General features: G+C 35.7%; 1 non-coding gene across 1 annotated transcript; it reads right to left on the bottom strand.

The window, feature by feature from the left end:
* Positions 1 to 250: 250 nt before the first annotated feature.
* LOC131250438 (small nucleolar RNA R71) lies at positions 251 to 357 on the bottom strand. The gene has a single exon (XR_009173365.1). It is a non-coding gene; the product is annotated as a small nucleolar RNA R71 (small nucleolar RNA).
* Positions 358 to 13,341: the final 12,984 nt, after the last annotated feature.

The following is a 13,341-nucleotide window of genomic DNA, read 5'->3' as shown; positions in this document are numbered from 1 at the left end:
ATTAATTCCTAAATTTCATGGCTTGGATTCTGAAAGCCCCTACTTGCACCTCAAGGACTTTGAGGAAGTAATTGCAACGTTACAAGTAAATAATGGCAATAGGGATGTACTTAAGCTTATGTTATTCTCATTTTCTCTAAAGGATAGGGTCAAAGCATGGCTCAACTCTCTAAGACCTATTACCATCACTTCATGGCAAACCTTAAGTAAAGAGTTTTTGAAAAAGTTCTTTCCTGAGCACAAAACAAATGCACTAAAACAAGAAATCATGTCATTCTCCCAAAAGGGGAATGAACTATTTTTTCAAGCTTAGGAGCACTTCAAAGACATTCTAATTACTTGTCCACATCATAGTTATGAACCATGGCATGTGATTGATGCTTTCCGAAAGGAGCTCACTATGGATAGTCGTCAGTTCATAGAGATGATGTGTGGTGGAACCTTTCTTGACAAAGATCATAATGAGGCTTGGGATTTTCTAGATATGTTAGCAGAGAATATGTAGACATGAGATGTCTCTGTTAAATCAGACCAAACTAGACTCATTTCTAGAGAGAAAGTGGGGATGTATGTCCTAAGATAGGAAGACGACCTTAATGCAAAATTCACTGCATTGGCTAGAAAGGTCGAAGCCTTGGAAATTAGGAAGGTTGATATGGTTAAAGCAAACACTTCTTTAGGTAATTTTTATAGCATTTGTGGTGGTACATACCATGACACAAAGGATTGTCCAATAATCTCAGTTGTACAAAATATCACGCATGAGCATGATCAAGCAAATGCTATAAATAATTATCAAAGGTCAGTTATGCAACCAATGGAGAACACGTATAATCCAAATTGGCGTAACCATCCTAATCTTAGTTGGAGGAATGAACTACAAATTAATACGCCCAATGCACCTCAAATGCCTTCACAAAATAACTTCTTTGGGGAACCTAACAATGCATCATATGTGCCCCCAACAAAGCGATCATCTATGGAGGATGCATTGACCGCATTTATGAACTCTCAAGCTCAAATAAATCAGTCTCTAATCCAATCAAATCAGGAATTAAAGACAATTGTGGCTAGGATTGAGATTCAACTAAATACTAGGGAAAAGGGCACACTTCTCAACTTGTGCCAAACCCTAAAAACACACATTTCATTGGAGACTCAAATCCAAGTGAGCTACATCATGAACAAGCTAAGGCCATCATTACCTTAAGAAGTGGAAAAGAGGTCGATAATAAGATAATGAAACCAGTAGAAATACCGGAGGATAAGCCAGTCTCAAGAAAATGAAGAACCAACTATGGTTCAAGAGCCACAACAATAAAAGGATAAAGAGACTAAGTCATATGAGCCTCCAGTTCTGTTCCCATCTAGACTTCGGAATCCAACTGTCCCTATGAAATATCAAGAGGTGTTGGATGTGCTCCAAAAGGTTACTGTCAATATCCATCTGCTTGATGTCATTAGACAAATTCCATCATATGCTAAATATCTTAAGGACTTGTGCACTGTAAAGAGAAAATTAAATGTGCACAAAAAGGCCTTCCTTACTAAAAAAGTGAGCGCTATCATTCAATAAAGGGTTGTACCCAAATACAAAGACCCGAGAAGTCCCACTATTCCTTGTATTATTACGAATTTTCAGATGAGTATGCTTTGCTAGATTTGGGTGCAAGTGTCAACTTAGTACCTTATTCAGTTTACCAACAAATAGGGTGAGGCGAGTTTAAACCAACTACAATTACACTCTAACTTGCTGACCGCTCCATTAAGGTACCAAGAGAAATCTTAGAGGACGTGTCAGTCTAAGTGAGCAATTCTACTTCCCTGTGAATTTTATTGTACTAGACCCTGAACCATGTGTAAATACTAATGCTCAAGTTCCCATTATTTTAGGGCACCCATTCCTAGCAATTTCAAATGCAATCATCAATTGCAGGAATAGAATGACGAAGTTGTCTTTTGGTAACAAGGCCTTAGAGCTAAATATTTTCAATTTATGTAAGCAGCTCATAGACAATTATGAGATCCATGAGCTGAATTTTATGGATTGCTTGATAGAAGAAGAGGAATTGGAACCTAGCCTATCTAAGGAATTGATTAAAGTCCTTGGGGACTTTAAAAAATTTGATTTAGAAAAAGTGCTTACTAAATTTTGTGATGATAATGAGAGCACTACCACCCAGGACATTGGTATGTACCAATGGAGACCGCGCACTCAAATCCTATCTATCGAAGACTCGCGACCTCTGCCATTACCAACCAATGTTCCAAAGCTTGATTTAAAACCACTACCAAATGATCTTAGGTGAAAATAAAACTTATCCTATGGTGATCTCTTCATTTTTAGAGAAGGATTAAGAGATTAAATTGTTGAATGTTCTAAGGGACCACAAAGAATACTTGGCTAGACCATTTCTGACATCAAGGGTATAAGCCCTTTCATATGCACCCATCAGATCCACCTCGATGAGGACGTCAAACCAATTAGACAACCTCAAAGACGTCTCAATCCAAACATGATGGAAGTTATAAAAAAATGAGGTGATCAAATTGTTCGATGTGGAAATCATCTACCCAATATTCGATAGTGTTTGGGTGAGTCCAACTCAAGTAGTCCCAAAGAAATCTGGAATAACAATTGTGGAAAATTCTAATAATGAACTCATACCAACATATGTCACCACAGGTTGGCGTGTTTGCATTGACTATAGAAAATTAAACTAGGTCACAAAGGACCATTTCCCTCTACCATTCATTGATCAAGTTTTAGAAAGGGTAATAGGTCACTTCTTTTATAGTTTTCTTGATGGATATTCTAGATATAACCAAATAGAGATAGCCTTGAAAGACGAAGAGAAAACCACATTCACTTGTCCATTTGGTATGTTTGCTTTCAAATGGATACCATTTGGATTGTGTAACGCCTCAGCAACTTTCCAACAGTGTATGTTAAGTATTTTTTCAAATATGGTTGGAAAGTTTCTTTAGGTTTTCATGGATGACTTCTTTATATTTGGGAGTAGTTTTGAGGAATGCCTCAATAATTTATCTTTTGTCTTGTCTAGGTGTGAAGAGAAATACCTTGTCTTAAATTGGGAGAAATGTCATTTCATGATTCAAAAGGGAATTGTTTTGGGCCATGTTATCTCCAAAAATGGAATCGAGATAGATCGCTCAAAACTCGACATTATAGCTAATCTACCTATCCCTCGAACTATTAGAAATATTAGATTATTTATAAGGCATGCTGGTTTTTATAAAAGATTCATCAAGGACTTTAGTGTCATTATTAGACCCTTGACTAATCTCCTTCAAAAGGATGTTCCATTTAAGTGGACAGATGAGTGTGCAAGTTCCTTTAATAAAATAAATCATCCCTTACCACTGCACCTATCATGCGTCCATCAGATTGGACACTTCCTTTTGAACTAATGTACGATGCAAGTGATTATGCCATAGGGGCTGTTTTGGGCTAAAGGAAAGATAAACGGCCCTACGTTATTCATTATGCGAGTAAAACTCTAAACTCGGCCCAAGTGAACTACTCAACAACTGAAAAAGAGTTACTTGCAGTAGTTTTTGCTTTGGATAAGTTTAGGTCCTACTTGCTGGGATCCAAGTGGTCATTTTCACGGACCACTCGACTTTGAAATATTTGTTATCTAAGAAGGATGTAAAGCTGAGACTTTTGAGATGGATCTTCCTACTCTAAGAATTTGACTTAGAGATAAAAGATAATTAAGAAAGAAGTAGAAAATGTAGTGGCCGATCACCTTTTTAGATTGGTGTTAGATGATTCCACTAAAGAGATGCATATCCAGGACACTTTCCTTGATGAACAATTATTTGTGATCTCAATTAGAGTTGAATGAATTAGAGGAGTTGAGGAGAGACTCCTATAAAAATTTTAAAATCTACAAAGAGAGAATCAAAGTTTTTCATGACAAAAATATCCTGAGGAAGAATTTTTAACCTCAACAAAAGGTCTTATTGTACAATTCCCGTCTCCAGTTCTTTCCGGGAAAGTTAAGATCAAGATGGACAAGACCCTTCATTGTGAAAAATGTTGATACTCATAAGGCTGTTGAAATTAAGAATCCGCGGAATGACAATGTATACAAGGTTAATGGTCAGAGATTAAAGCCTTATGTGGAAAACTTTTATTTGGGAGAGGAGTCCTTCCCTCTTATTGAATCAGAATATTCAGATGCTCTTAGTCCGATGGAGCATTTGTGTAGGATTTGTATCATATTCAAATTTTTAGTGTCACATAGCGGTGAGTTTTTCATGGTAGGTACTATCCATCATTTCTTTTTTTTATTGTTCTCTACATTACATTATCATTACAATGGGGACAATGTCGATTTTAGGTTGAGGGGGTGGATAGTCATCCATGTGAGGTTTTTTTTTTTTTTTGGGTTTCAGTTTATTTTTATTATTTATTTATTTTTTTAGGTTTAAGTTTATTTTTTTTAGGTTTATGGGAAATTTTTTCAACATTTTCAAAATAATATTTTTATATACAAGAATGTGAACATGATATTATGCAAATTCCAAAGGCAAAGTCAATACTTAGTCTAGCTTGATAGTAGTCAGAATTCTGATAACTAAAAATTATAGACTTGAATTCAATTATCTAATCACTGGTTTAAAGTGAGTTGTAATTTGATGTATTGAATTCACAATACACCCTAGCTAACTAAGTGAGGAATATGATATGTGAACTAGAATAACAAATTTTGATTTAAACAAGGTTGAATGAACTAGTACCATTGATATATGCTTAAAAAAGAGAATATTGAAAGAAAAAAATGATAGAAAAAGAAAATTTTATTATAAAGCATGAATGCAATTACCATAGCAATCATGTCAGTAATCTGGAGTAAGGATACCTGAATATCCATTACTATTTTCATTACAAGTACGATACCTTATGTTATGAAGCAAACCTGATGAGAATCTCCATCTAAGGGTGGTCTATAATAATGAGGATATGATGATAAAAGAAGAAATGTCTGAAGAAAATGAGATAATTAGAGATTTCATATTCTTGGGATGATTGAAAGGAGTTAGGATAGGGAACATGTATATTTCTCAAAGTTAGACTAGTGTCACGGAGCAGCTAAGGCTATTGGATCATAACTATTCTAAATTTTGATTTGGTCTTTGAACTCAAGGATGTAATGGATTAGAAAATTGAGATTTTAACTAATTTCAGACTTAGGGTAAGTATTATTTTGTTTTGGAATTCATATGATGAATGGAGTCATAATTGTATAAAATTTTGAGTGTTGAAATATTTTTTATGTTTTCAATGTTTGTGGGTAACATTTTTGGAAACCCTCACGAGACTATAACTCATCTACTAGGGGAATCCTAGGGGTTTAAAGGCTTGTTGCATATACTAAATGCAATCGAGATTACATACGAAAGTGGTGTAGTTAGAATTTTATTTTCATTTTAATTTTGTTTCTAGAATTAATTTTTATTCTTATTTTTATTTTTCTTCGCTTATTTTGCTCGGGACTAGCAAAATGTTGGTTGGGGGGTGTGTTGAGACTCAAATATTGCATAATTTTTCCCATTTACATCTTGGTTTTATGAACATGAATCAGCTTAATGTTCTAATTTACTCATGTATGTGTTACAAGTTGAATTTAAGAGCTTAGATTGAAAAAGGGTGTTAAAAGCATAATTTTGATGCTAAAAAATCACCAAGGTAAGGGATGAATCTTAGGAGATCAAGATTGAAGAATTCTCATGCTAAAGATCCAAGAAAACCAAGTGAGGAATGAAAAGAATCGAATATTTGAAGTGAAGAATCCTGATATCATCCTGAAAAGTGTATTCTGAAGCTCTGAAGTCTATTTTGGAAAACTGGGCAGCAGGAAATCTATTTTAAACAAACTGTGCAGCGAGAAGTCTATTTTGAAAAAATACGTATATTTGAGGCGGTTTCTAGGGTTTTTCAACTTTGTACGAAAATTGGAGTTCCCTACTTATAAATAGGGCTTCCTAGGGCATTCCTAAGCATCATTCAAGGCATCCCAAAGCAAAATTTAGGGTTTTTAAAGAGTTTTTAATTTTATTAGAGTTTTATAAGTTATTTTTTAAAAATATTTTCTAATTACATTTATTTCTTTCTTCTTATTTTTTTCCTTTCTTATTTTAATTATGTTTTTCTAAGTTCCTTCTAGCCCAAGCTAGAAGGGAAGCACATGGGTTTAATAATTCTTTAAGATTATGATGATTGATTGTTTTAATGATGAGAAGAATGGTGTATGCATGTTATCTATTATTTAGGTTTTACTTTTATCCTCTTGTGAGATCCATATGTTTCCATCATATGAGATCCACATTGATGGATAGGCTTACCCTAGATCAATCAGATTTCCTAGATAGGAGAGGTTCTCAACCTGTTATATTTCTTTGATTTTCATTATCTCATTGATATTGAATTCTTAAAATCACTGACGCTTGAGAATATATATCAATGGTGCAAATCCATGATTTTCTAATATTTTATATCACTTATTAAAATATTTAAACTGTTTTATTTTCCGATTAGGCTGACCATAGTGCTCAGATCCTAGTTGTGTTATCCAAGTCATCATGATTTTGGAACATTAACCTATGTGTGGAACTTTAAAGCTTGGGTGTTATTTTATTCAGTTGAATTACATCCATTCAAAAATCCCAAAATCAAATCATCAGTTTAGTTTTTATTACTTAGTTTGTTTTGCATTTGATTTTTTCCTTCTCACAATTCATCTCCCTGTGGGATCGACCCTGTATTCACGGGATACTACTTACAAACCTCTGCACTTTGAGGCAAGCAATCAATAAACAAATAATTATTACTTTTTCACATTGTTTGAAAATATGAGAGTAATTCCACCTCGAAAATCGAAACAAAAGTGTTGACTTAAATATGTGGATCCCACCGTAATGTATATGATATATCCACACCGTCCATCTATTTTATTAGAACATGTTGGAGCATTAACCAAAAAACGAGGCAGATCCAACGCTCCAAGAATTTGATTTAGAAATAAAAGATAAAAAGGGAGTAGCAAATGTAGTGGCTGACCACCTTTCTCACCTTGATCTCTCTAATGCTCTTGAGACGATACATATAAATGACATGTTCCTTGATGAATAATTGTTTAAAGTCTCTCAATCACTTGGTTCAAGGATATTGCTAATTATCTTACCACAGATTCCCGACACATTGGACTGCGCAAGATAAAAAAAATTCTTTATTGAGGTACACAAATTCTTTTAGGATGATCCGTATTTATTCAAATATTGTCCAGACCAAATCTTAAGGAGATGTATGCTAGACAATGAACACCAAAGTGTCGTCTCCTTTTGTCACTCTTATGCTTGTGGTGATCACTTTTCTACTAAAAAGACCACGACCAAAATTCTGCAGTGTGGCTTTTATTAGCCCACTATGTTCAGAGATATTCATGAGTTTTGCAAAGCTTCTGAGTGTTGTAAGAAATTGGGATCATTGTCCCATAGAAATATGATGCCTTCAAACCCCATTCTTATCATAGAAGCATTTGATTACTAGGGGATCGATTTCATGAGATCATTCTCCCAATCCTTTGAAAATTTATATATTTGGCTAACAGTAGACTATTTCATTATGGGTCGAAGCAATCTCATGCTGGAACAATGACTATCAAACCGTCATTAAATTCTTAAAAGAAAACATCCTTTCTCGGTTCGGAATGCCTCGAGCCATTATTAGTGATAGAGGATTACACTTTTACAATAGGTCATTCGCAAATTTAATGAAGAAATATGGCATCTCTTACAAAGTGAGCACTCTATACCACCCACAAACAAGTGGGAAAACTGAGATTTTCAATAGGGAAATTAAACACATACTGGAAAAAAGGTTAACCTTGACCACAAGGATTGGTCAATCCACTTGACCGATGCTTTATAAGCTTACCGTACTACATTTAAGACTCCTATTGGAATGTCTCCCTTTAGACTTGTCTATGGGAAGCCTTGCCACTTACCTGTGGAGTTGGAACATAGGGTCTACTGGGCGATTAAAAATCTGAACTTTAATTTGGATAACGCTAACTTGCTGTACAAACTTCAATTGAATGAACTTGAGAAAATTCGGAATGATGCATATAAAAACTTGAGAATTTACAAGGATAGAATGAAAGTGTTTTACAACTAATACATCTTTAGAAATCATTCACACCAGGTCAAAATGTCATTTTGTACAATTCTCAATTACATAACTTTTTGGGTAAACTCAGATCTCGTTGGACCGGCCATTTCACTGTTACTAATGTCTATCCTCATTGGGCCGTCGAGATTTGGAAACCAAACAATGGCAATGATTTCAAAGTGAATGGACACCATTTAAAGCCATTCGTTGAAAAATTTGATTCAGAGGACATGTCCATACCTCTGAATGATCTTGTTTACCAGGATTGACCTCCTAGTCTGACGGAGGTATAGTTAGGTTTACTGCTTTTCGCTATTTAGGATAGTTTGCTTTCCTCTGTTTTGGGATAGTTTGCTTATTATCTGTTCGAGTCTTTTGTGCTAGCCCATCTTCGTACTGAGATCATTGGAAAAACCTTAAAAATTCATTCTTCAGGTACTATCTTTCCATCACTTCCCTTTTCTTTTCATTGCCTCTCTTGCATTACATGCTTATTTCTTTTACATTAAGGAGAATGTAAATTTTAGGTTGGGGATGGGGGATTAGGTTACCTAATTATTTGTTCTCCTAGTGTTTGAGTAAACTTTGTAAAAAAAAAAGTGTAGAAAATTAGAAATTTTTTGAAAAATAGTAGCATAAGATGCTTAATGTTGATGATTTATATCCCTTAGATTCAGTAACTTGAAAATTTCAAAGTTAAGTTCAAGTTATTAATCCATGAGTGGAAGTTTTAAACATTGATCGAGTCATGATTTCACATACCACATCTAGCAGTCACATTAAAGCTTCAGTCAACATTGAATTGTTAACTAGGTGATTATTTAGCATGAAAGGAACCCACCTGGGGAATTTGTCCATCATGTTTTAAAATAATAATAATAATAATACCCAGCTAAAAAATAGTTATCTTCGATTAGTATGTTAGTACACACCCATGTCAGTAGACACACTCCATGTTAGCCACCCTCGCTAGGGATCGATTCTTGAATGCTCTTTTAATTATCAATGTTATCATGAAAGTGACGAATTGAATCTTTGATTGTGATAAGTCTAGACTTCATTATACACCCATGGAACTCAATGTTTGGAATTGTTCTAATTGGAGTATTAATGCTTTGAACTTGATTATGAAACTTACCAAGTGATGGAGTTTAGGAGAAGGCAATGCACAATATTGATGTATTTTAGAATTCTATTATCTGGATTTTTTTTAAAAATCACTTGAGCTTATATAAATTATCCTGTGGTTCTTGAAATATTTTTGGCATACTTTGCTTGGGACTAGGAAGATGCTGGTTGGGGATTATGTTGAGGGTCAAATATTGCATGTTATCCCCTGTTTATATCTTGATTTTATGAACATGATAATGTTTAATGTTCTATTTTACTCATGTTTGTGTTGCAAGGTGAATTTAAGAGTTTGGATTGAAAAGGGTGCTAAAAGCATGGATTTAATACTAAAAAATTACCAAGGCAATGGATGGATTTTAGGAGATCAAGATTGAATAATTCACATGCCAAAGATTCAAGAAAATCAAGTGAGGAATGAAAAGAATCAAAGATTTGAAGTGAAGAAAAGGAATCCTAAAATTGTCTTCAAAACAAACATATTCCTGAAAAAATATATTCTGAAACTCTAAGTCTATTTTAGAAAACTGCACAGAGTGAGACAGTTTTTAGAGTTTTTCAACTAAGTACGAAAGTTAGAGTTGCACAACTATAAATAGGACTCCCTAGGATGTTCCTAGGCATCTTCTAGGGTTTAAGGAGTGGAGTAAAAGGGTAGAGAAGCCGTCGTCAAGAGTTTTTCTTCTTCTTCCTTAGTTGTTTTCATATTTTTTTTAAGTGACTTTAGTCCAATCATGTCTATGGTTAGCTAAACCTCTTAGCTAGGGCTAAGAGGTGAAGCTTGTAGCGTGATGGGATGTTTCTCTTGCTTTAATTCATGTTTACGTTGAACCTTCTTTAATTCTAATTTAATTTTAAAGAAATACTTTCAGTTTTTAATGGTTTATTGTGACTTAAATTACAGTAGATCTACAATAGCTTTGAATATCTTCTTTTTCTTACTTTGAGATTGTGGGATTGGTAAATCTTGTTGTCGGCCATCGTCCCATGGGCATGGTTTGGTGATGGAATCCCTTCCAAATATCAAAATTCTCCTCTTTTGAGAATTAGATCAATGAATGTTCAGATTTGGTTTTATTGTTTTATCTTTCAATTGGATAGGATAGGACTCAAATTCTAATTATGTTACTAGAATCAAGTAAGAGAGCTCCCTGATCACTACAAGTGGATCCTTGGCACCCTAGTTCCCACCTTTAAATTCTTAGTTTTAATTACTCTATTCACAATTACTCTCTTAAATATTTCAGAATTAGTTTCACATCTTCTTCTAGTTTTACTTCTAGTTAATTTCACAAATGTATAAGTTTCAGTCCCTTTGGATTTAACCTCGGTCTTACTGAGATTATTACTACATCATGACTCTGCACTTGGGGTTGTGAACAATGGTCCTCCTAGACAATGGTTTAAGCTTGAACGTATGCCCGCTCTGGACCGCTGTGTGCTTGGGAATTGAGTCATCTTTCTTCCGACCGAGTAACATGAGCGTAAGAGCTTTTGATAACTCCCACCAAATTGTAGAATGGGAGATAGACATTGAAGTACAAATTCGCTCGGATGTCTCCATCATCACTTTCCAGGTTATAGACATCGCCACCTCATTCAACATGCTTTGGGAAGGCCTTGGCCTCACAAGATGAGAGTTGTCCCATCCACCCTCCATCAAGTAAAATACATCCTAGATAATAGGGTGATTTCCATTTTGACTGAATCAGATATCATCATCTCCAAAAGTTATAGTGCGCCTGAGTTGGACATCCTAGTTGTCTACATTCAGCACTTCGAGGAAGATGTCAACTACCATAGTTTCGAGTTTGAGATTGTGAATGTGATCACTAATCCTTCACTGATGAATGCTGAGTACGTCTTCTCGCCTGCAGAATGCTAAATTCTCAAATACTATGCAAAGAACCATTATAAAACAAGGGCGGTAGAGACAACATACAACCAAAGAAAATAGGGGTTGGAATACCTACTGACTTTTAAAGAGAAATGGAGAAAAAGAATATTTTGGTGCACGCCCATCCAATTTGTGAGACCAGGAATACCTTGCAAAGAGTCAGGATGAGAAGGACCAACCGCGCTAAGGAAAGGCCTCCCATTATTCCTCAGTGGAGCATTATGACTACTTATCCGATGGGAGGCCATCCTCGGACCAGTGGGAAGAGAGTCGATGACAGAAGAAGAGGAAGCACTCAACTAGGGGCGAGACCGGGTATAATGCTTGGAGTTCTATGGGGATGCCATAATACTCTTCCTCATCGCATCACTGATCAACCAAGTGCACAACCTGCCCACCTTAATAAATAAGGGGACAACCTCCTCATCTTAGTCATAGTCAATCAAGGGGATGACCTCCCCTTCTTTCTTGCTAACTAGGGGCATGACCTGCTCGATCCAATCAATTAGGGGCAAAACTTGCCCATTGCACCCAGTCAAGGAGACAACCTCCCCATCTCAATCATAATCAACCAGGGGCACATCCTGCCTACCTTAGTTAGTCAAGGAGACAACTCCCCCATCTCAAAAGCAATCAACCAAGGGCACGACCTGTCCACTCCCGCCAAACAAGGACGCAACACATCCACATCAGTTGTCCACAACTAAGGGCCACGACACCATACATCCATTCACAAGTAGAAAGAACCCATCCATTGAACCATGAAAGGGAAATGGCCAACCCTAGTTTGGTCCAATATCCAAGTGCCACAACCAGCTGAGTAGTTAAAAGAGCTTTAATGTGTGGTAAGTGACTTAGGAGGAATATAGTACAACTTTGATCTTGATCCCGATCTTGATCAGGCAGAGGTAATGGTCATCATTCTAGGCCATGATCCTCCACCCATCCCATTAGCTTCAGTCGGAAGGGTTGAGGGTCTTAATTGGATTTTGGGCCCCTTGATAATTGAATTGTTCGGTGAGCCATCCAAGGGCAACGATCTTAAAAAATGCCAATTTAAGTAGCATTTGGCATCCAGAGCCAACTCAACCTCAATCATGGTTTGTAATGCCAACTTGTTCTAGATCCCTTGGCAGCAAACCCTTACCCAAAAAGCCTCAAATTGGAATACCGTCACCATTACTGACTTTTAAGGTACAAAACATATTCTAATGAGTTTTTCATTGGAGAGGGATTTGGGGTTTATCTGCCATACACACAGATGAGAATTTCTATCTTTCTTTTTCTATGTCCGAAAAGAGAAATTAGGAGACATAATCACTGCACTCTAGCAACTGGTTTCACCTTTCGGAAAGGTAAATTTCAAAAGCTCCCATTTACTTTCACAAAGATTTCTACTACAGTTTCTTATTTTTGATTTCAAAAAAGCTTTGTTTTGTTGAAAAGAATTGACTTGAATATAATTGTTCTCTCTTATTTCAGACGGGCACTGCATCTGTTCTATTCGAAGTAATCGAATACATCAAATTCCTCCATGAACAAGTCAGTGTCAGTTCCATGAAAACCAAATGTATAAGTGAGGGAAAAAAATACAAGAAAGAGAATAACATATGCCTAATTTCATCTTTTTCTTCTATAATTTCATGTTTTAACTATACCATACATGACAAATGTTCCCATTCAACACCAGTAGGTATATTTCTTTATTGTGTAAAATGCTAATAGTGTGAAGAGGCTCCCAACCATTCATCGGGCTGGGCCCACTGTAAAAGTCATTGGATGGGCCACACATTTACATCGAGTATGGACTATTGGTTGTTTTCTTCTAATCATCCATTTCTTTTGTTCATGTGTGGCCCACCTAACGAGTAGACTAACCCTTTTTTTTTCATCCAACTTGTTCATAGCGTGTGGCTTGGTTATGATGAAGATCTTCACCAATCTGTTGGTCATTGTTATGATCTTTGAAATACTTTTTTATGGTTTATCTCAAGAAGTTATAGATTTATAGTGTGTTATGCAGAATTTTGATAAATAAAATGGCTTGGATGGACTAAAACAAGATCTTCGAAGCTGTCTTAGTTACTAATGAGATTGGAGCTGAATTTTTGAGATC

Source organism: Magnolia sinica, chromosome 6 (assembly GCF_029962835.1).
Source record: "Magnolia sinica isolate HGM2019 chromosome 6, MsV1, whole genome shotgun sequence".
Taxonomy (NCBI): domain Eukaryota; kingdom Viridiplantae; phylum Streptophyta; class Magnoliopsida; order Magnoliales; family Magnoliaceae; genus Magnolia; species Magnolia sinica.
Note: the sequence above shows the minus strand (reverse complement) of the source record. Positions and strands in the feature narration are given on the sequence as shown.